Genomic DNA, 24806 nt, shown 5'->3' on the forward strand with positions numbered 1-24806 from the left:
TCCCGACTGCTATCTGCAGCACGGGACCGCGGCTATTAGCGGGAGTGGTCCGATCGCAGCTCCCGCTAATTAACACAGTTGGATGCAGCTGTCATACATGACAGCTGCATCTAACAGTGTTAAATGCAGCCCATCCCTGGTGTCTAGCGGAGGATCCCCCCCGCGATGCGATCGCAGAGGGGGGATCCCTTCATCTTACCGGGCGGGGCCTCAGCGACGTAATGACGCTGATCCCGGCTCGGTATTCTATTGTATTGGCCTGTAGCAGGCCAAAGCAATAGAGCACCGATCTCATGGATGGGTGCTGTGTTATACAGCTACACTGATCTCTAGGAGATGAGACTTCAAATTAAAAGTGAAAGTAAAAGAAAAAAAAGTGTTTCCATTAATAAAAAGCCCCCTCCCCTAATAAAAGTTTGAATCAACCCCCTTTCCCCATTTTATTAATAAAAATAAATAAACATGATTGGTATCGTCGCGTGAGTAATCGTGCGAACTATTAGTTTATCACATTCCTGATCTCAAACGGTACACGGTGTAAGCGCAAAGACCCGCCAAAGTGCAAAAATTGTGCATTTTTGTTCACATCAAGAAACATTGTAATGAAAAGCGAACAAAAAGTCACATATACGCAATCAAGGTACCAATAGAAAGAACACATCATGTGGCAAAAAATGACACCTCAATCAGCCCCATAGACCAAAGGTTAAAAGCGTTATAAGCATGGAAATAGAGCGATTTTAGGGAACTTTTTTTTGCTGTAGAAGGTTTTTTTTTTTTTAAAGCTATCAAATAATATAAATTTTATACATGATACATATTGTTTTAATCGTACCGACTTAAGGGACATGTATAACATGTCAGTTTTTCCATAGGACAAACAGCGTAAAAACGGAAAAAAAAACTAAGAATTGCGTATATTTTTCAATTTCACCGCGCACATTTTTTTCTGGTTTCGCAGCATATTTTATGCAAAAATTAAGTCTGCCATTGCAAAGTACAATTAGTGACGCAAAAAAATAAAGGCTCATGTGGGTTTCTAGGTGAAAAAAAAATGCAACTGCTATGGCCTTTTAACCCCTAGGTGACCCTGGATGTACCCGTACGTCCAGGGCCGCCTCCATGTGTTCAGAGCAGGGTCGCGCTCTGAACCACCACGGTTCCGGGTGCCGCTAGTAGCCTGGGACCGCGGCTATTAGCAAGCATGGTCCGATCGCCGTGCCCGCTAATACAGTAATCGGATGCAGATGTCAAAGTTGACAGCTCCATCCGATTACTTGATGCAGCCCGGTCCCTGGGGTCTAGTGGGGAGGATCGATCCACACATCTTACCCCGTCCGGGGTCAGCGCCGTAATGGCGCTGATCCCGGCTCGGCACTCGATTGCTTCCGGCTGCAGCAGCCGGAAGCAATCGATGTGCCTATCTCATCGAGCTATGCTGCATATCTATGTAGCATAGATCTGTATGAGAGATCAGTGCACTTATACTAGAAGTCCCACAGGGGGGCTTCTAGTATAGGAGTAAAAGTACAAATAAAAGTGTTATTATCAATAAAAAGCCCCCTCCCCTAATAAAATAAATAAATTAACAAACATGTTTTATTAATCACATTCCCGATCTCGCACGGTAAATGGCGTAAGCGCAAAAAAATCTCAAAGTGCAAAATTGTGCATTTTTGGTCGCATCAAATCCAGAAAAATTGTAATAAAAAGCGATCAAATAGTCGCATATGCGCAATCAAGGTACCGATAGAAAGAACACTTCATGGCGCAAAAAATGACAACTGACAGCCCCATAGACCAAAGGATAAAAGCGCTATAAGCATGGGAATGGAGCGATTTTTAGGAACATATATTTGTTAACAATGGTTTGAATTTTTTACAGGCCATCAGATACAATGAAAGTTATACATGTTACATATTGTTGTAATCATATCGACTTGAGGAACATACATAACAAGTCAGTTTTACCCCAGGGCGAACGGCGTAAAAACAAAAAAAAAACCTAATAAAAGAAATGCGTTTTTTTTTTTCAATTTTACCACACTTTGAATTTTTTTCTGGTTTCGCAGTGTACTTTATGAAAATGAAATATTACATTTTTTACACTATGTTGGTCTAGCCTTGAATTTATCATTTTCACAAGGGGTTAAAAGAGAAAAAAAAAACACAAAATGTGTAGAGCAATTTCCCCCGAGTCTGTAAATACCCCACATGTGGACATAAAGCGCCATGTGGGTGCAGGGCAGGCCTCTGAAGGGAAGGAGCGCCATTTGGATTTTAGAGGTTGGATTTGGCTAGAATGGATGATGAACGCCATGTCGCATTTACAGAGCCCTTGTGCTGCCAAAACACTGTAAAACCCCCACAAGTGACCCCATTCTGGAAACTACACCCTTCAAGGAATCTAACAAGGGGTGCAATGAGGATATGGACCCCTGGATGACGGGCACATTTGTGCCATGAAAGTGAAAAAATGAAAATGTTCACTTTCACGTCACATTTTTCCACATTTGTGCCCGTCACCAGTGGGGTCCATATGCTCACTGCACCCCTTGTTAGATTCCTTGAGGGGTGTAGTTTCCAGAATGGGGTCACTTGTGGGGGGTTTACAGTGTTTTGGCAGCACAAGGGCTCTGTAAATGCGACATGGCGTTCATCATCCATTCTAGCCAAATCCAACCTCTAAAATCCAAATGGCGCTCCTTCCCTTCGGAGGCCTGCCCTGCACCCACATGGCGCTTTATGTCCACATGTGGGGTATTTAGAGACTCGGGGGAAATTGCTCTACACATTTTGTGTTTTTTTTTTCTCTTTTAACCCCTTGTGAAAATGATAAATTCAAGGCTAGACCAACATAGTGTAAAAAATGTAATATTTCATTTTCATAAAGTACACTGCGAAACCAGAAAAAAATTCAAAGTGTGGTAAAATTGAAAAAAAAAAAACGCATTTCTTTTATTAGGTGTTTTTTTTGTTTTTACGCCGTTCGCCCTGGGGTAAAACTGACTTGTTATGTATGTTCCTCAAGTCGATATGATTACAACAATATGTAACATGTATAACTTTCATTGTTATGAGTGCTTTACTCGGCAGCCAACAGTGTTCTCTGGTTGGTCTCCCTGAGATCAGTGATCTATTTCCCATATGGCTCGTAAGACTAGGTCTACAGAGGATGCTATTCGACCTGTGTCTTCCCCAACGAGAATAGATACCTGGCTGAATAGTTCCTTGCCAGAGAGCAAAAAGCAGTGTGGCCATTATACTTATTGTCCCCAAATGCTCACAGTAGCAAATATCTGCCTCCGTGGTGTAGACTGCTACATAAAAAGTTTGAAATTGTGGGCACTTTTACGTCAGAAAGATGGAAAGGGCTTTCTCCACTCGGTATAAAGAGCAATGCTATTCGGTACGTAGCAGCAAGGGCATACAGAGGCTCATTTAACATATTAACCAGGTCCACCAAGGGAATTCAAAACATCTTTGGTATTGTGGGCTTGAAAAGGTTAACGCGGAAGAGAAGGCCAGGGAGCGGCATCAGCGTCTGCTGCAGAAAGAGACCTTATGGATATCTAAATTAAATGGTTTGGGTACTTTGGGATTAAACAAGCAAATTGAATATGCAGCTTTTGTATAATGTTACTTCTTTATTATTTGTATCATTTACATGATTGTTTAAGCACCTCCTTAGAATACGACGCTGTCAGTGAGGACGTGCCTGCTCCACACTTTCCCCTCCCTGCACATATGTCTGCCTGAAATATATCGGAATTGAACGCACAAGATCGGTGAGTGCCCACTACTTTCTTTCTTGTTTATTGTATTGTTTTCTGTCTTGAGCAGAACACCGAAGTTCAGCTCATTACCGAAGTTTATATCACTGCCTTGTCCAAGTAGAGCCCAGATGTTTGAGATTGCTTAGTAGTGCTTTACTCTCCAGCCTCACTTCCAATTCATGAGTAAGAAAAATAAAATAAAAAAATTCAGGTACAAAAGTTTCAGCGCTACCCCTATAACCAACCGAGTACTCCGATTTGTATAGTAAACAAAATGGTACTTTTTTTTTTTAAATAAAGTATTAGCACAAGGTTGACATGTTTCGGGAGAAACTCTCCTTTAGAACAAATGTGCATGAGTATGGCTTTTACCTGTTTTAAACCCTGAATATGCCTTACCTACTCATGCACATTTGTTTCTCCCGAAAAACATGTCAACCTTCTGCTAATACTTTTTTAAATAAAGTACCATTTTGTTTGGAAGTTTAATAAAAAGGAAGCGTTTTTCCTGTTTTCAGTAGTCTAAAGCAGGGGTGGGCTTATAATCCAATATATGAATTGAAAGTAAATAAACTTAAGAAAGCAGGGGACTGACTTTACTGTGGGCTCCTGTCAGACTGCATAAACTGCAGGAAGTCTGGCATGGCAAGTGGAACTAGAGGATAGTCTGGCTTTGGCTGCTAGGAAGTAAAAAGGGGCTAAAACAACTAATGGGGACATAGGAGGCTGCACTGATGACTGGAGCATTATTGGCTTTATTCTGACTACACAATCTCAAGTATTGCATTAGGCCTGGCTCACCAAGTGCTCAATTTTATTGTACATAGTTATGCATCTAAAACTTTGGGTCTTATTTATCAAAACTGTCTGACAGATGTTCTCTAGAAAATCAGACCCTAATTTATTTTTATTCACAGGAATTTTATTTACAGTCTTGTGAGACTTCACACCACTTAAGGGAACAATTTTTGGATTATCAGTGTTACCGGATTGTTGGATGCTGGAGTTATCTCAATGTATCAATGTAAGTTTTTGTGATGCTTACTGGGAGTGGGGGAGTGCTAACTATCAGAGTGATGCTCATATGAGAGGTACTACATACTGTGGAAGGGGTTACCTATGGCTAGTTACCAGGGAGCCTACCTGACAGGGTGGGGGATTTAGGTACATGGGGGATACTACCTACTTGTGGGCCTAACGATACAGAAAGGAATAACTGTAATGTAGATGCGCAGAGAGGCTTAACTACTATGGGGGAGGCAGAGAGAAGCCTAACTGTTACATAAGAGTCTAACTACTATATGGAGACAAAGGGGCCTAACCACTTTATGGGGGCAATACAAACATGGAGAATGATTGTGCAAGTGTGGAGCCTTAAATGTTTGTCTGACGGATTCTGTGGAGGAGAGTCAAGGCTGGGAGAAGACCGCATGATAAGAAAAAAAGAGAAGCCAGAGCAGTCAGAGAAGCCAATCAGAGAAGAACCCCCTATGAATCACTAAGAGAAGACGTTCCTGTAAGTCACTCAGAGATGTCCCCTCCTAGTCGGTGGTCATCGAGGTCCTTCTCTAAGGGTAGCGGCCTGGGAGTTTCCCACAGCAAATCCCATCCTGCCTTGTGGCAGGCGCTGGTGAAAACTGAGAACTCCTTAGACTCCCAGGAATGCCAGTACTCCTTGGTGACCTAGAGGATCCATCTCCTTGTGCTTGGATAGTCCATGGAAGAAACACAAGATGTCTGTCAATGTTCCTTGATCTGGGGCTCCATGCAAGATCTTCCCTCATGGGCTGCTAATAATGCTTAAAAAAAATAAAAAAAATAAAATAGTAATCAGCCCACAACTACACGGAAGGACCTGTTCAATGGCCTGAAGAGAGCTAGGACCAGAGTCTCAAAGATTACCATTAGTAACACACCATGCTGTCATGGGTTAAAATCCTGCATGGCACGCAAGTCTTCCTTGTCAAGGTACCACATGTCCAGGCCCACTTGAAGCTCAAGAATGACCATATGGATGATCCAGAGGAGGCATGGGAGAAAGACATATGGTCAGATGAGACCAAAGTAGAACTTTTTGGTATCAACTCCACTCGCCATGATGGGAGGGAGTAGTACAACCCCAAGAACACAGTTCCAACTGTAAAGCATGGGGATGGAAACATGATACCTTTGCTTTTCTGCCCCAATGATCATAGGGGTACTTTTTCTGCAAAGGGGGCAGGAAGACTGTACCGTATTGAAGGAAGGATGGATGGGGCAATGTTTTGCAAGACTTTGGCCAACAAACTCCTTACTTCAAGAAAGAGTGTTGAAGATAGGTTGTGGCTAGGCTTTCCAACATGACAATGATTAAAAACACCCAGCCAGGGCAACTAAGGAGTGGCTCCATCAGAAGCATTTCAAGGTGCTGGAGTGGCCTAGCCAGTCTCCAGACCTGAACCCAATAGAAAATCTTTGGAGGGAGCTGAACCTCAATGTTACCAGCAAAACCTGAAAGATCAAGACTAAAGAATACATATACTGTATATGAAAACACAAACAATAAATATTTGGAAGCTTCTCATTTAATGATACTAAAACAGAAAAAAAAGAGGAGAGGACACTGCAGAGATTATACTTTGAAAACATGAATTAAAATTTTATGAGAATGGAAAGCAGTTGATAGATAGTAATGACATCCTTATGCCTAATTGCATATAAAAAGTGTTCAGAGTGCAGAAGCATGCTCCTAGATCATCCATTTACAAAGAGAGGGTGTGGCGTTGAAAGAACTGTAATAAAGCAGCAGCTCATGAGTATGCCTTTAGACCAGGGGTCTCAAACTTGCGGCCCGCGGGCCAACTGCGGCCCTCGGGACACTAGTTTGCGGCCCCCACCTCACCCAGTGTCCCGCATTATATGTGGCCCGACGTCGCTAGGCATTAAGATTCGGGGCCAGTGCCCCGGACAGGAAAGTCACTGCCCCGAATCTTTTGCCTACCGACGTCAAACTATCGCCGCCAGAGCATCCCCCCCGCCCCGGCACTCACTGCGTCAGCATTGCCCTCTCTCCCCTGAGCCCGGATCCCACGGACGTACAGCACGCTGAGGACGCGCTGCTCAGTGACATCATCCAGCCCCTCTTTCATTGGATGGACGGCCGTGGGGGCTCCACGCTTCTGCGGTGCCTCTCTCCTGCCTCAAGTCTACACGGGCTGCAATGACGTCACCCGGCAGTTGTGCCCCACGACCGGCGATAGCGGATCCAAGCTGGTGAGTATTCTATTGTAACCCAGGGGATGGCGGCCGAGGGGTGGGAAGGCTGGGGGGTTGGCAGTGTGTGTGTGTGTGTGTGTGTGGGGATGGTGGCCAGATGGGGTAGTGTGTGTAGGGGGGGGTCACGTGGGATAGTGTGGGCACTATATTGGGGCATTGGATACTATGTGGGCACTATATGGGGGCATTAGCTACTATGTGGGGCACTATATGGGGGCATTGGCTACTATGTGGGGCACTATATGGGGGGATTGGATACTATATATGGCACTATAATTAGGATTGGATACTATATGGGGTACTATTCAGTCAGCAGCATGTGGTGACTGTAGGGGAGTGGCTATGGAGGGTTGCTATCTTGTTTTTCTTGTGGAAACCCTGATGCGGCCCAGCCTCACCCAGACTCTACCTCCAGCGGCCCCCAGGTAAATTGAGTTTGAGACCCCTGCTGTAGACCTAACAACTTGAGGAGCTATGCAATAACTAATACTACTCCCATATTTCAGCAAGATATAGCCACCATTTCAACATAGGAGTTGTCATCTACAATGCCCTAGACCAGTGCTTCTCAAACTTTTTATACTAGAGCCTCACCCAACAGACCAAGGCAATGCCTGGGCCTCACCAGACTGACCAAGAGGGTGCCTGGGCCTCACTATCAGTGGTGAAAGTCCATTTAAAAGCTGAAAATAATGCAAGGGCTACCTTCCACCTGTCTCCTAAGCTCTATATACTAAATAAAGCAAGTACAACATAAGTTAATAATGTCGCTAAAATGGATATTTCTGCAAATAGCAAAAGCACGGTGCAGATCATAGTTACTTTTGTGAATACTGGCTCCTCAGCTAGGCCTCACCAACAACAAGGGGGCGCCTCACTGGTGAGGCCCGCCTCACAGTTTGAGAAGCACTGCCCTAGACTACACTACAGCAGTGAGATGCGTAGTGATCAGTAACTGTTGACATTTCTAAAGACATGTCAAAAGTTATTTTTGATGACAGGTACTTTTTAAGCCCTAGACAACTAAGAATGTACTGGTACGCTCTGGAAGTCTGTGCCCAGTTCACATCTTTTTTTATTAACAGGGTTTGTCAGGTTCTCTCTGATCTGTTCTTTTAACATAGAAAGATGCACTCTAAGAAGCTCAATTTTTCCTCTCAACTGTGAAGAAATCTGTAAAAGAGGTTGCTGGCTAATTATTGTGCAACTTCTTAAGGCCCAACTCCAAGGAGCGATTATCGGCCGATATCGTCCGTAACGGTTGATAATCTTCCCGTAGCGCACTTCATAGGAGATGGGGGTCGGCTGCAGTGAGCAGCCAGGCCCTCAGTTAATAACAGGCTGCAGCGATCGTGCTGCAGTATGTCATTAACCCCTTAAATGCCGTGATTGCAGCGCAACTGCAGCGTTTAAGTGTAAGTGACTGGGGAAGTCCCCTGCCACTTAACGGTCAGGACCAGTCACACTGCAGGGTCCCGATCGTTGTAACAGACCGCCGGAGGTCTCTCACCTGCCTCCGCACGGTCCGATCGGCAATCTGCTCACTGAGCCGGCACAGGCAGGCTCAATGAGCAGATCGCCTATCACACTGATCGATGCTATGCATAGCAGTGATCAGTGTGTATGATTTAATAAATGAATGTAAAAGTCCCCCAAAGGGACTTAAAATGTGTGTAAAAAAAGAAAAGAAAAAGTACACTACCCCAAAGCCCCTCCCCCAATAAAAGTTAAATTCACCCCCCTTTCCCATTATATAAATAAAACATATAAAAACAAATAAACATATAATATACCGTAGCGTGCGTAATTGTCCGATCTATTAAAATATAACAAGCGTCAAGGTGCTTGCTGACAAGTGGTTGAAAATAAGTGGAGTTTAAAAAAGGAGTTAAAAGAAGGAGTTTCAAGTTCTGGTAAGTGCTGAATCTCTTTCTTTTTCACTGTTTTTGTTGCACTGAGGATGATGGCTAGCGAGATGGAGGGTTTCAGTGCGCAGTCTGCCGCATGTACGCACAACTGGAGCAGGTGTTCCAGGGTGAGTACTGCTGTGACAGATGTGAGCATGTTGCCCATCTAGAAGCTCGAGTTAGAGATCTGGAGAAGCATATTGCAACACTGAGGGAACTTGGCCACCTTGAGAGGGAACTTCGGCTCACTGAGCAGGAAGTTAGTGGGTTAGAGATGGAGGGTGGTGATATAGATCAGGAGGCCCAAGTAAGTAGCTGGGTTAATGTAGTTAGAGAGACCAGTAAGGGATCCAAGAAAAGGAAGGCCACTTCTCCTACTATATGCCCAAGCAAAATTGCCAAGTTAGGTGATGATGCAAGGGCATCCGTGTCAGAAATGGCAGCTCTAGTGGAACCTGTTCTCCCTAACAGCCGGGGACACAGTCCAACTAGTAGTGGGCGGGATGGTATTGTAGGTAGGCCTAGACAGTTAGTGGTTGTAGGGGATTCTATAATCAGGAAGACGGATAGAATAATTTGTCGCCAAGACCGCCTCAACCGAATGGTTTGCTGTCTCCCTGGTGCCAGGGTTCGGCATGTGGTGGAAAGGGTGGATAAATTACTTAGGGGGGCTGGGGATGACCCAGCTGTCGTGGTCCATGTGGGAACCAATGACAGGATACAAGGTTGGTGGAGGTCTATTAAAAATAATTTTAGAGAACTAGGTGCTAAGTTGAAGGGAAGGACTTCCAAGGTGGTATTCTCTGGAATACTGCCTGTGCCATGCGCATCGCAGGAAAGACAGCGGGAGCTTAGGGAGTTAAATGCATGGCTCAAGTCATGGTGTAGAGAAGGGTTTGGGTTTTTAGAGCACTGGGCTGACTTTTCATTGGGGTACAATCTGTTTTCCGCAGATAATTTGGAGAGAATCCTAGAAGGGGTGGAGGGGTTTTTAAACTAGGGATGTGGAGGGAGGACAATGTAGTATGTAATGTAGTGGCAGATAGGTTAGAGAGGGGACAGAACAATGAGGAGGGAGGAGAAGGGTCCTGTGGGGGGAGGAGAAGAGCAGTGGATAGGGAGATCCATCTGTTGCGGATGAACAGTGAGGATGATTGTAGCCACAGCACAGTAATAAATCCCATTTCTTATAATGAAGCGGTTAAACTCGATGGTAATATAAAGTGTATGGTTACTAATGCCAGAAGTCTAGCCAGCAAGATGGGGGAGCTAGAGGCCTTGGTTCTGGAGGAGTCCATTGATGTGGTTGGTGTGACTGAGACATGGCTGGACTCCTCACATGACTGGGCTGTCAATATTCAGGGATTTACGTTGTTCAGAAGGGACCGGGTGGGCAGAGGGGGAGGAGGAGTATGTCTGTATGTCAGAAATGATATTAAAGTGAGTGTAAAAGATGCAATAGTGGGTGATGACTGTGATGATGTGGAAGCATTATGGGTAGAACTACAGAAGGAGGTAAAGAGTGAAAAAATTATTCTTGGTGTAATCTATAGACCCCCCCACATTACTGAGGAGGTAGATGGCCAGTTGAATAGACAAATAGAGCGGGCTGCCCGGGAGGGAACAGTAGTGATAATGGGGGACCTCAACTACCCAGATATAGATTGGGGTCACGGTTCAGCTAAAACCACAAAGGGGAGGGAATTTCTTAACCTCCTGCAGGATAATTTTCTGGGCCAGTTTGTGGAGGAGCCAACTAGAAGTGATGCCTTGTTGGATCTGGTTATTTCTAACAACGCTGAGCTGGTTGGGGATGTCACTGTCCATGAACACCTGGGTAATAGTGACCACAATATAGTGACTTTTAGCTTAAAGTGTAGAAAAGAAAAACATGTTGAGAGGGCAAAAACTCTTAATTTTAAAAGGGCCAATTTTCCTGGGTTAAGGGCAGAACTTCAGGGCATAGACTGGGAGCGGCTGCTGTCACATACGGATACAGCTAATAAATGGGAAATCTTCAAATCCACATTAAATAACTGTACTGCCAAATATATTCCTATGGGTAACAAATATAAACGGTTAAAATCCAATCCCACATGGCTTACAACCGAGGTTAGAAGGGCTATAAATGAGAAAAAAGGGGCATTCAAAAAATATAAATCAGAGGGGTCAGCTGTAGCATTTAAACATTACAAAGAAGTCAACAAAACCTGTAAAAATGTAATAAAAGCAGCAAAAATTCACAATGAAAGGCAGGTAGCTATAGATAGCAAAAGAAACCCCCCAAAAATTCTTCAAATATATTAATGCAAAAAAACCAAGGTCAGAGCATGTAGGACCCCTAAATAATGGTGACGGGGAGTTAATAACTGGGGATCAGGAGAAAGCCGAGTTACTTAATGGGTTCTTCAGTTCTGTATATACAAAAGAGGATGGAGCTGTGGTGGGTGGGGCCAGTACTGAGGTGGGTGGGGCCAGTGCTGCTAACACATGTAATGTACTGAACTGGTTTACTATAGATATGGTCCAAGATAAATTAAACAAACTCAATGTAACCAAAGCTCCAGGGCCTGATGGATTGCACCCCAGAGTTCTTAGGGAACTCAGTTCTGTAATTTCTCTACCCTTGTATGAAATATTCCGTGATTCTTTGCTTACTGGTATTGTGCCGAGGGACTGGCGTAAGGCAAATGTAATGCCGATCTTCAAAAAGGGCTCTCGAACTTCCCCAGGTAACTATAGACCCGTAAGCTTAACGTCCATTGTGGGGAAACTATTTGAGGGGCTTATAAGGGACTACATCCAGGAATATGTAGTGGCTAATAGTATTATAAGTGATAACCAGCATGGTTTTACTAAGGACAGAAGCTGTCAAACCAACCTGATATGTTTCTATGAAGAGGTAAGTAGAAGCCTGGATGGCGGCGTGGCTGTGGATATTGTGTACCTGGATTTTGCAAATGCGTTTGACACAGTTCCTCATGGACGTCTGATGGGTAAGTTAAAGTCTATCGGTTTGGAAAATTTAATGTGTAACTGGATTGAAAACTGGCTTAATAATCGTACCCAGAGAGTGGTGGTCAATGATTCCTACTCCGAATGGTCCCCGGTAATAAGTGGTGTACCCCAAGGGTCAGTACTGGGCCCTCTTCTGTTTAACTTGTTTATTAATGATATTGAGAATGGAATTAACAGCAATGTTTCTATCTTTGCAGATGACACCAAGCTTTGTAGTACAGTACAGTCTGTGGAGGATGTGCAGATGTTACAGGATGACTTAGACACACTGAGTGTTTGGGCGTCCACTTGGCAAATGAGGTTCAATGTGGATAAATGTAAAGTTATGCACCTGGGTACTAATAACCCACATGCATCATATGTCCTGGGGGGAGTTACTCTGGGAGAGTCGCTGATGGAGAAGGATCTGGGTGTACTTGTAGATAATAGACTACAGAACAGCACACAATGTCAGTCAGCTGCTTCTAAGGCCAGCAGGATATTGTCATGCATTAAAACAGGCATGGACTCTCGGGACAGGGATATAATATTACCGCTTTATAAAGCTTTGGTGCGGCCCCATCTGGAGTATGCAGTCCAGTTTTGGAACCCGATTCATAAAAAGGACGTTCTAGAGCTGGAGAGGGTACAAAGACGGGCAACTAAACTAATAAGGGGAATGGAGCATCTTAGTTATGAGGAGAGATTAAAAGAATTACATTTGTTTAGTCTGGAGAAGAGACGTTTAAGGGGAGATATGATTTACTTATTTAAATATATAAATGGCCCCTACAAGAGATATGGGGAAAAGATGTTCCAGGTAAAACCCCCTCAAAGGACAAGAGGGCACTGCCTCCGCCTGGAGAAAAAAAGGTTCAATCTCCGGAGGAGACAAGCCTTCTTTACCATGAGAACTGTGAATCTGTAGAACAGTCTACCACAGGATCTGGTCACAGCAAAAACAGTAGAGGGCTTCAAAACAGGGCTAGACAAGTTCTTAGACCAAAATAATATAAATGCATATGTATAGAACCTATCGCCCCTCCCCCTTCCCTGTATCCATCCCCTCCTTGGTTGAACTTGATGGACATGTGTCTTTTTTCAACCGTATTAACTATGTAACTATGTCATCGCTAACGGCGAACGGCGTAAACGAAAAGAGGGGAAAAAGTGTCAAGATTACCGATTTTTTTGTTACAATATATTAAAAAAGGTTAATAAAAAGTGATCAAAATGTTCAATCTTCAAAAACATGGTATTAATAAACACTAGAGATCATGGCGGAAAAAATGACACCACATACAGCCCTGAATAAAACCGCTATAAGCGTCACAATAGGCCCATTTTATTAATAATTGCAAAGAAAATGATTTCATTAAAAATATATATAACATTAGAGAATCTGTGTAAACCTGCATATGGTTGTGTTCGGACTGACCTATAGAACAATAGTATAATGTTGCTTTTACCATATAGTGCATTACGTAGACACAGGAACGCCCCAAACGTTACCATATTGCTTTTTTTTTTTACGATTTCACCAATTAAGATCTTCATAAATAATAATTTTGGGGTTCCATCATAAATGATATGGTAGAATGACAGATGCCATTACAAAGTACAACTACCCCTGTATAAAACAAACCCTTACATGGTCCTGTAGATATAAAACTGAAAGTGCTAGAGCTCTTAGAAAGGAAGGAAGAAAAAATGAAAACTCAAAAATGAACATTTGCGCGGTCCACTGGGTCATTTTGGGCTTGGTCTTTAAAGGGTTAATAAAAATAAAACATCTTTGGCTGCATTCATTAATCCACAATTTTGCGGACCTTACGTACAGGAAGGGTTAAGTACTGATTTTGTTCTCCGCCCAGCATTATGTGTCACATGATGTGAAACAGTGCCACAGCGATTTAAACTGTTTCCCTACTGCTGGCATGATACTGACACACCATTCCGGGAGGGGAACAAATCCAATACCTTCCCTGTCCCTAAGGTCTGCAAAATTGCGAACTTGTGAAAGCAGCCTTAATCCTACAAAAAGGATCATTACTATTCTAGGAAACAACAGAAGCCATTATATGATAAGTAATGCAGTGTTGCAGTTTTTATTAAAAGCATCAAACATTGATAATGAATGTAAATAACTGATTTTTTTTTTTTTTTTTTTACTGGATAAGGCCCTGTTCATATCTTTTTTTATTAACAGGGTTTGTCAGGTTCTCTCTGATCTGTTCTTTTAACATAGAAAGATGCACTCTAAGAAGCTAAATTTTCCCTCTAAACTGTGAAGAAATCTGTAAAAGAGGTTGCTGGCTAATTATTGTACAACTTCTTAAGGCCCTACTGCAAGGAGCGATTATCAGCCGATATCATCAGTTACGGTTTATAATCTTCCCGTGAAATAGAAGGCAACGATCAGCCGATATCGTTTTTGTCGGCTGATCGTTGCTGTTGTTTGTCTTTCAACCATGTTGAAAGACAAATGACTGTGACCATTCTGCTGCCAACGCTCTGTGAAATAGGAGCTGCGGCAGCAGACCGCCACTAACCTCTATGGGCTGCCCGGTGGATCTAGCGATCACCCGGGCAGCCCCCCCCCCCCTGAACTCACCCGCTCGCCGCTGCCGCGTGTACGATCGGGGAACGATGTCAGCTGTCAGCGCTCGTTTGCTCCTCACAGTCGGCCCGTGAAATAGGACCTTTACTACGAATACTAACGGGAAGTGACATGTCATCCTGCTCTCCCAGGAACAGACAAAACAGATACAGTAGTATTACTATTCTGATTAATGGAAACAAAAGGATAAACTAATGTTGAAAGAACAAACAGCACAAAGATATAGGAAACGGAACAGAGCCAGGTTACCTAGAAATTGCTGGCAGAAGCTAAAATAATGTCTTTGCTTTCGTGGACTCTCTTGAAAAGCAGAATGGTCGGTGCCAACTAAGATTCTTCAGATGAATTAAAACTGGAGAACTCCCCTCTATAAATTATCACCATTAGATACTGCTCCGATTCCAGCAGGATTTGTACCAGCTGTAAGCTTTTCTGCTGTGGCTTGTGCCCAGACGGCTTCCTAAATCCAGCTTTTCTGTTCTCAAAGTATGATTTACATTATCAAAATAATATTTACATAATGTGTAACTTAATAAACGTATGTTCTATAAAGCCATGTGCCTCATTTATCAGAGGCTTGAGATAACCACAGTAGTTTCATTTCTCAAACTGTATAGCTGTGTGCTATAGGGCAACTTAGTATGGGGCACCTCATTCTGTACCCTTTCTTTGCCCCCCCTAACCTACCTATGTACAAAGAACCTAGGAAGATTTTAGCTCTGAAGCTGGAGTAATTATGCATTATCCATTTTATACACTTGAACACAGTGGTGTTAATTAGGGACAAGCAAATTTACAGTAGTAGCAAAGCGTTGTGCTAGGCTCCATGGCTGTCAGTTGACTGCCTTTGAATTCTGTGCCGCTCCATGTCTGGAAAAGCTGTATTAAGTCCTGGGAAGCTGGGAGAAGTTTCCTAGGACTGGATCAAGCTTTCCAGTCACCTGGAGCAGAGTGGCATGGAGTTAAAACGCAGGCGGTTGAAAAGCCAACCACCGAGCCCAGCAAAGCACTTCACTTTGCTACTACTGTAAATTCGCTCGTCCCAAGTGTTAATTGTCTGTGATTGATTAATGGCTTTACAATAAGAAGCCCTTTAACCCTGTAAGGACCGATCCAGTTTTTATTTTTGTGCTTTTGTTTTTTCCTCCACTGTGCTTGCATATTTTGCCCTGCAGACCCACATGAGCCCTTAATTATTGCGACAACAATTATACTTTGCAATTAAGACTTAATTTTTCCATAAAATATGCTGCAAAGCCAGAAAAAAAATTATATGTGCAGTGAAATTGGAAAAAAGTTTAATTCTTTTTATTTTGAGGGGTTTTGTGTTTACGCCAGTCGCCCTATGGTAAAACTGACATGTTATTAGTGATGAGCGAGTACTAAAATGCTCAGTATTTCCCGATACTCGGGTGCTCATTTGCAGGGGACCCAAGTTCGGTAGAGGGAAGGTCGTGTGAAAACCTGTTAACCTCAGAAAATGATGGAAACACCATGGAAATGGACAGGAAACAGCAGGGGCAGCATGAATGGATGCCTTTAAGGCTGCCTAATCGCACCATTATGCCAAATTCTGGGCAACAGCCTGGTAAAAACAGAGGTAGGCTATGAACCATCCAAAAACTCAGCCTGACACAGCATGGCAGTTAGAACACAGGGAACCATTAAAACAGGTAGCATATGAACCACCCAAAAACAGCCTGACACAGCATGGCGGTGAGGACACAGGGAACCATTAAAAGAGAGGTAGCATATGATGAACCACCCCAAAACTTAGCCTGACACAGCATGGCGGTGAGAACACAGGGAACCATTTAAACATAGGTAGCATATGAATCACCCCAAAATTTAGCCTGACACAGCATGGCGGTAAGGACAGAGTGACCAAGGTAGAAGCTGTAGCCAGTGAGCCTTCCAAAAATTAGGCCAGACACAGCATGGCAGTGAGCACACAGAGAACCATTAAAAGTGAGTGAGGAAGCAAGTGAGCTTCCCAAAAATTATACCAGCATGGTAGTGAGGACACCTGGGCTGTTGAGTATAAGTCGTGGAGTCGGGACTAGTTTTGGCTGGAGTCGGAAAAAATGTCGGTAAAAATCTTAGAACAATTTAAAATTGAGTTTTGATATGAATTTTGTAAATTTTGCTCATCAATATATATTATGAGCAACATTTTAATAGGACACTGGCCCTATTAGATAAGGGTGGTCGAGGAAAAGTTGTCACTCACTATTTGGCAGTTTGTTTCTGGACTGAAAGAGTCCATTGTGTGAGGGGAGATCTGTGCTGTTTCTTCCTGGATGCTGGATGATTGTATATGAGCAGCTATGTAATATGAAGATATCCTGTATAACATAGAGGAGAAGCCATAAGTAGTGTAGCAGTAACCTCTGTCCTCAATGTGGTGTTTTTCTTCAGTGTTCAATGGCTGTAGCTGTGTGTGTGTGTGTATGTGCTATGGCTGCAGCAGGCTGTGTGTGTTTGTGCTATGGCTGCAGCTGTGTGTGTGTGCTATGGCTGCAGCAGGCTGTGTGTGTGTGTGCGCTATGGCAAGCCCCCACACCCACAGTGACCCCTCTATATCACTATGGCTGACATCTATATTACAGGTATCTGGAATTGTTAGCAGTGTTTCTTGTGTGTATGGTGAATATTTTGTAAGAAACATAGAAGATTGTCAGCAGGAAAAGACCACCTGCTCCATCTAGTCTACTTCTGAGTTGTTTAGGACATGGAGGCTGGAGACTGGCTGCATCCACTGCACACACACAGGAGAAGCTGCTTCATATATGTCATCATTCTCTCAGAAGTCGCCCCAGGATCATATAGGACATTAAGGAGAAGCTGCTGAGCCAGTGAGATAAATAACTCCCCTGGTATAGTCATTTATGAAGAAGCAGTCGGAGTCGGTCCTGATAAAATTCAGGAGTTGGAGTCGGAGCTGCGGCTTACCGACTCCACAGCCCTGGAGGACACAGAACCATTAAAAGTGAAAGAGGTAGCCAGTGAGCCTCCCAAAAATTATACCAGACACAGCATGGTAGTGAGGACACAGAAAACCATTAAAAGTGAGTGAGGTAGCAAGTGAGCCTCCCAAAAATTATGACAGAGTGACCCAGGTAGAAGCGGTAGCAAGTAAGCCTCCCAAAAATTATGTCAGACATAGCATGGCGGTGATGACAGAGTGAACCAGGTAGAAGCGGTAGCAGGTAAGCCTCGCAAAAATTAGGCCTGACACAGCATGGTAGTGAGGACACCTAGAACCATTAAAAGTGAGTGAGGAAGCAAGTGAGCCTCCCAAAAATTATACCAGACACAGCATGGTAGTGATGACAGAGTGACCCAGGTAGAAGCTGTAGCAGGTAAGCCTCCCACAAATTATGCTAGACACAGCATGGCGGAAGAAGAATTGGCTGTTGGCTGAGAATTGAAGGAGGAGGAAGAGGAGGAAAGGAGATACCAAGAATCTTCATGTTAAGCTGCTTTCTTCGGGTGGACAGTTGAATTCAGGTGAAATCAAAGCTTTGTTCATTTTTATAAACGTCAGCCTCTCAGCGCTGTCAGTTGACAGGCGGGTGCACTTATCAGAGTTTAAGGCACCAGCTGCACTGAAGACCCGCTCTATCAACACGCTAGCGGCAGGGCAGCCCAGCACTTCCAAGGCGTAAAGCGCCAGTTTGGGCCATGTATCCAGCTTTGCAACCCAGTATTTGTATGTTGCAGAGTGATCGGGAAGGATGTTGGTATGGTCAGCAGGGTACTCCCTCACCACCTTTCTGAAGGCCTCCCCCCTACTCTGTCTAGACTGGGGACGGTTGATATAGTCTTGCTAGGGTGCCATGAAACTGCCAAAGGCATTGGAGAGTGTTTCCCTGCCCCTTGACAAGCTGCCTGCTCCACCACTCCTCTCCCCTGCTTTTTGGCCCACAGAACTACGTCCTCTGGCGCTAGTGGTGTCAGATGGGAAGTACATTTTTTAGCTTCTGCACCAGGGCCTGTTGATTCCTCGGCAGGAAGTTCTGTTTGTACCGAGGGTCCAGGAGGGTGAACACCCAGTAATCATGTTGTCATAAAATAATTTAACCCGAGGGTCACGGGAAAGACAGCCTAACAAAGTCAGCCATGTGCGCCAGGGTCCCAACACACAAGAATTCCTTCTCCTCAATAGACTTATTCTCAATTTCCTCCTCCAACAATTCCTCCTCTTCAGGCCATACGGCCTCAACAGCTAAGGATTGAGCATGGCTACCCTCTTCAGTCGCGCCAGCAGTCTGCTCCTCTTCCTCCTCCTCTACTTCGTGCTAAGAAACTGACGTCAGGGTGGTCTGGCTATCTAGCGGCGGATGTTCTTCCCCCGTCTCCTGAGACGAAGGCAAAGTCTCAGACTTCAGGCTGAGCAGGGAGGTTTGAAGCAGACACAGCAGCGGGATGGCGAGGCTGATGTTGGCGGCATCGCCGCTGACCATCTGTGTTGACTCCTCAAAGGGGCCCAGTACCTGACAGATCGCAGACATCCACGTCCACTCCTCATTGTAGATTTGAGGAAGCTGACTGACCTGACTAACTCTTCTTACCGATTTTGACATCCGGCATTTCACAATGGCTCTGCATTGCTGGTAAAGCCTGGCTACCATCTGGAAGGTGGAATTCCACCTCGTGGGCACATCGCACAGCAGTCTGTGAGCTGGCAGTTGCAAGCGCCTTTGCACTGCCCTAAGGGTGGCAGCATCTGTGGTTGACTTGCAGAAATGCGCACAGATGCGCCGCACCTTGGTGAGCAAGTCAGCCAAATTGGGGTAGGTCTTAAGGAACCGCTGCACCACTAGGTTGAACACTTGGGCCAGGCATGGTACATGTGTGAGGCTGCCGAGCTGCAGAGCCGCCACCAGGTTCCGCCCGTTGTCACACACAACCATGCCTGGTTTGCGGTTCGGTGGCGCGAGCCAAAGATCTGTCTGCGCCGTAATGCCCTGTAACAGCTCCTGAGCCGTGTGCCTTTTGTCGCCTAAGCTCAGCAGTTTCAACACCGCCTGTTGCCGCTTACCCACCGCAGTGCTGATGCAGCGACATGCTCGTGGAGGGTAATAGAGAGGAGGAGGAAGAAGAGGAGGAGAAAGAGGCATACAAATCATAAGAGACTGCGACCAAGGTAGGCCCCGCAATCCTCGGTGTGGGCAGCACATGAGCGGAACCAGGGTCAGACTCTGTCCCAGCCTCCACCAAGTTGACCCAATGTGTCGTCAGGGAGATATAGTGTTCCTGCCGCCAGCACGTGACCGTGGTTAGGTGGACCTTGTCACTGACCGCGTTGGTCAGGGCACGGATGATGTTATTTGACACGTGCTGGTGTAGGGCTGTCTCTACCAGCTGATAGGCAAACTGCTGAGCCTTGAGATGTTGCCCTATGTGCACATTTAAGGCTTGTGCATGCGGGTGAGTGTCAGTGTATTTGCGCTTCCGTTCAAAGGTCTGTTGTAGGGACAGTTGAACTCTGCGCTTGGACACCTTGGAGGGTGTGGAGCATAGTGGAGGTGAAGGGGTGGGTGTAGGGCGGGAGGCGCTCGTGCCTGGGGGGACTGACAGAGCTAGCACGTGACACAGGGGAAGGAGCAGGGGTGTGACTTGCACTCACTGAACGGCCTTGGTTCCACTGAGTGGGGTGTTTAGCACTCATATGCCTGCGCATGCTGGTAGTGGTGGCTCTCCTGCTTATCCTGACGTGGCAAATGTTGCACACTACAGTCTGTCGGTCATCAGCACTTTCTTTAAAGAACCTCCAGACTTGCGAACATCTAGGCCTGGCCTAGGGAGTTTGACTCTGGCTCCGCTTCTCCCTCTTCCCACCCCTCTTCCTCTTCCAACCAGTCCTGTGGCTGAACTTGCCTCCCCCTCAGAAGCACTGTCTTCACTAGGCTTATCCACCCAGCTCGGGTCAGTCATCTCGTCCTCTAACACCAGCTCTTCATCCAATTCCTCACTCTGCTCCCCATCCATGACAACAACCTCACTGTCTGACAACCGGGTCTCATCATCATCAGACACCTCTTCATAACCCCGCGTGCAAGTCCCCACTCTCATCACCCACTGACTGTTTGAGCTACATAGTTTGGGCATCGGGACAGATTGACTGCTCTGGTTGCTCAGACTCAGGGAAGGGTCCAGAAAATAGTTCCTGGAAGCATGGTGGTGGATCTGAATCCCTCCTTTCCCTGGAGGGGCCAGGCTGTAGGGAAGGAGGCTGAGCTGCTGGAGCAAGAGTTCCACTCCCTTGGGTAGCGTAGGTGGACTGCGTGGAAGACTGGGTGGTGGATAAGTTACTGGACACATTATCCACTATCCACACTGCTGCGGTTTCAATATCTGTCTACCATGAGACCCTGTAAGTTGCGCGAAGAAGCTAGGGAGTGAATGTCTGCTGTGTGCCACTGCTCCCTCCTCAATGGGTGCTGCTGTGTCACCCTGACCTGAAAAACTGCCTCTGCCCACTGCATCGCTTGGAACCCCACGCCTTCGTCCTCCCTTACCCTTACCCCTGGGGTTCACCATTTTATGGACACTGCACAGTCAAGACTGAGACAGCAGCACTAAAGATCACAGCAAGCCAAGAAAATATATTACTGAGACTACTATTGGAGGCAGTTGTATAGAGTCTGGGTGTGCAAGTGCAGCTATATACTGTCTGTCACCCTCTCACACAGGGCAATCAGTAGTGAGCTTGGATATGCCTTTAGTAAGAAATACAGAAATCAGAAAATATACTAGTGGTCCCACTAGTTTTTTGGAGGCTGTGGTATACAATCTGTTGGTGACTGCAGCTATACACTGTGTGACACCCCCTTACACAGGCCAATCAGTAGTGAGCTTGGATATGCCCTGAGTAAGAAAGACAGAAATCAGAAAGTATACTGGTGGTCAGTGTCACACTAGTATTTGGAGGCTGTCGTATAGAGTCTGTGTGTAAGTGGTGGTCTGTGGTCTATGGCACCTATTACACAGGACAATGAGCTGTGAAGTTCTATGCAGGTGTACTACAAATCACAGCAATACAATGTACCGCAGCAGCACCACCAGCCACAAAATAATAAGAGTACTGAGAACTTTTTAGGGGTCTGTATGCAACACCTAATCTACCCTTTCTGCCAGCAGCCGATCATCACAGTGTGCTGCTGAAATCGTGGTAGCTGCACTGCAAGTCCCAGCCAGCAGTCTGGAGTAATACAAAAAAAATTACGATTTCCATATAGCCTTAGGGCTTTATCCAACTTCAGCAGCCACCGCTAATCAAATGCTAAACGATCGGGTTCGGATGGACTCGAGCATGCTCGAGGTTAGCTCATCTCTAGTCATAACGCAAAAAGGGGGTGACAGTGTCACTTTAAATAAATAGTTAGTTAGCCAGGAGCAGCGATCGGCTGCAATGGCTAATACATGCGATCCCTAGCTGCACATAGCAACCAGGACCTTACACTGCAGAGAGGGCTTACGCCGGGAGCCCTCTCTGTTTACCCTTAACGGATGCAGGAAGAGTATACTAGTCCTGTGTCATTTAGAGGTTAAAGGGGAACTATGAACTGGTTCGTCCAAAACTGCTGATATGCCCCAGCAGCTGCGTACCTGATGTTTGCGCCACGGTTCTTTTTTTCTGTCCACAGAGACTGCAGGAAGTGGACAGAGTGTGGTCAGGTATGTATAAAGTTTATTATTGTTGCCCAGAATACCCCTTTAATTTCTGCTGCTCTCTCTAACACACACTCAGCCTGCTGCAGCCATAGCACACACATAAAAACACAGTCTGCTGCAGCCATAGCACACGCATACACACAGCCTGCTGCAGCCATAGCATACACACAGCCTGCTGCAGCCATGGCGCTGACATACACACACACACAGCCTGCTGCAGCCATGGCACACACATACACACAGCCTTCTGCCGCCATAGTGCGTTTACACACACAGCCTGCTGCAGCCATGGTGCACACACACACACACAGCCTGCTGCAGCCATGGCGCGCGCGCACACACACACACACACACACACACACACACACACACACGCAGCCATAGCACACTGAAGAAAAACACACAACCTTCTCTCAGAGAAAACACCACAATGAGGACAGAGGTTACTGCCACACTATTTATGGCTTCTCCTACTCCTCTGTATTACACAGGATATCATATTACACTGCTGCTCATATATAATCATCCAGCATCCAGGAAGAAAACAGCACAGATTTTCCCCAACACAATGGACTTTTCCAGCTCAGAAACAAGCTGCCAAATAAAGACCATCAACTATTCCCGACCCACTTATCTGATAGGGCCAGTGCTGTATGTGAGAAAGGTTTTATTTTCCGGTTGTTATAAATAAAGAGCTTAGATTGATAGAACATAAAATATATTAATGAGGAACAATTATAAAATACATATAAAAACTCAATTATAAAAATTTTTAAGATTTTTTTTTTTAAAGCTGGAGTCAGAGACAGTACATTTTTTCTTACTCCAACTCCAGCCAAAACTAGCTCTGACTCCACAGCCATGTTTTGATCCATGTTTATTCCACCAATGTAATATTGCAAACTGTGGAAAACAGGCAGAAATTGAGCGGAATCTCGCTTGCCTTACTGTCTCAATGTTATGTATAGGGCATCACCACTCTCTGCTCAAAGAATTGACATGGCAGAGCCACAGAGAGTGGAGGCGCCCTATACATAACACTGAGACAGTGAGGCAGGTAGGATTCTGAGCGGACTTAAAGGGGTATTAAAAAGAGCTAAAAAAATGTAATGCCCCCAAACCTAGCTGGCCTTACTCACCAAGTCCCCCTGAGTATTTTGAGACGTCTCCCATCTTTCTAGCTGCTGCCGTTCCTGAGTTACAACTTTTTCTAAAACATGGTCTATATCCAAGATAGGAAACTACATTTCCCATCATGCAATGCTTCTGCCTGATGATGGTGAAGTAGCTGAGCTGAAACAATGAAGAAGATGATGACAGTGTAGCAGAGCTGAGTTGGCGGGGACGCCGGTGTAGCAGAGCTGAGTTGGGGATGCCGGTGTAGCAGAGCTGAGTTGGCGGGGACGCCGGTATAGCAGAGCCGAGTTGGGGATGCTGGTGTAGCAGAGCTGAGTTGGCGGTGATGCGGGCGATTGCGAGGGGCGGAGCTTGTCGCGGGGGCGGAGCTTGCCGCTGGTGATCGCGGGGGCGGAGCTAGTCGCGGGGGCTATTGCGGGGGGCGGGGCTTGCCATGGGCGATCGCTGGGGGCGGAGCTTGCCGCGGGGGGGGGGGGGAGTGCCGCGGGTGAGTGCGGAGGCTATGCTGCAGGTGAGTAAGGAATGCCAGGGGTGATGGGGGGGGGCGGTTGGTTGTGGGGCGGGGGGCTGTGTGCTGCGGGTGAGTGCTGGACGGTGGGGAGGCTCTGGACACAGGGGGTGAGCTCTGGGCTGGGGGTGACCGGGTGGCTGCTGCTAGAGAGGGATGCAGTCACAGCTGCGCTGATCACTGTCTCCCTCTCTAACAGTAGCAACCCCAATCGGTGTTCTCAGTCACTTCACTGTGCTAGGACTGAGGACACGTGATGCCGACACGGAGGGTGGGGGCCAGGAGCAGGGAGCGTGTCGGTGTGGACTGAGGTCTGATGATTCTCTGCAATCCGTGGAGGTGAATGCAGCTGGATAACAGCAAAACTGTGCAGAATCCGTAATCACTTTATATTGGAAAGATGGAAAGCTACGGGTGGGCAACGTATTAATGCAAAAATAATTTTGGGGGGAATACCCCTTTAACGGTGAGGACTCCACTTAGAATTTCTGCCTGTTTTCTGCAGTGTGAACACACCCTTACTAGTGGAGATCTGCGTCAGATAGGCGATTTTTTTTTCTGTCATGTCAGAATGGAATGATCAGCCACCAAGACAGCATTTAATAATCGGCCTTGTAATAGGGCCTTAAAGCGGCGCTATCAGCAGGTTCAGACCAATAAACTTGCTGATATGCCGCAGTAGATCATTACCTGTAGAGAGCAGGTCTGGTACTAAATTTTGTCTTCTGCCCCACATTTGTATGATAGCCCCTAATTGCCCCTATGCTAATGAGGGGTTTCGGAGCATTTGGGGTGTCACCCTAAGGCTAAGCACCAGCGTGGCCCGCCCAGTCAGTCTCCCCCCGTGCCGCTCTCTATGCATATACGTATGAATATGCATAGTGAGCGGCACAGAGCAACCCCTCGGCCGCCGGAGCAACCCCCTC

The 24806-nt window shown here is 45.7% G+C and overlaps 1 protein-coding gene across 3 annotated transcripts in view; it reads right to left on the minus strand.

The window, feature by feature from the left end:
* Positions 1 to 24806, minus strand: part of CDYL2 (chromodomain Y like 2) — a 112052-nt gene that overhangs the window by 51044 nt on the left and 36202 nt on the right. The gene's annotated exons all lie outside the window — the stretch shown is intronic.

This window comes from Dendropsophus ebraccatus, chromosome 4 (assembly GCF_027789765.1).
Source record: "Dendropsophus ebraccatus isolate aDenEbr1 chromosome 4, aDenEbr1.pat, whole genome shotgun sequence".
Classification (NCBI taxonomy): domain Eukaryota; kingdom Metazoa; phylum Chordata; class Amphibia; order Anura; family Hylidae; genus Dendropsophus; species Dendropsophus ebraccatus.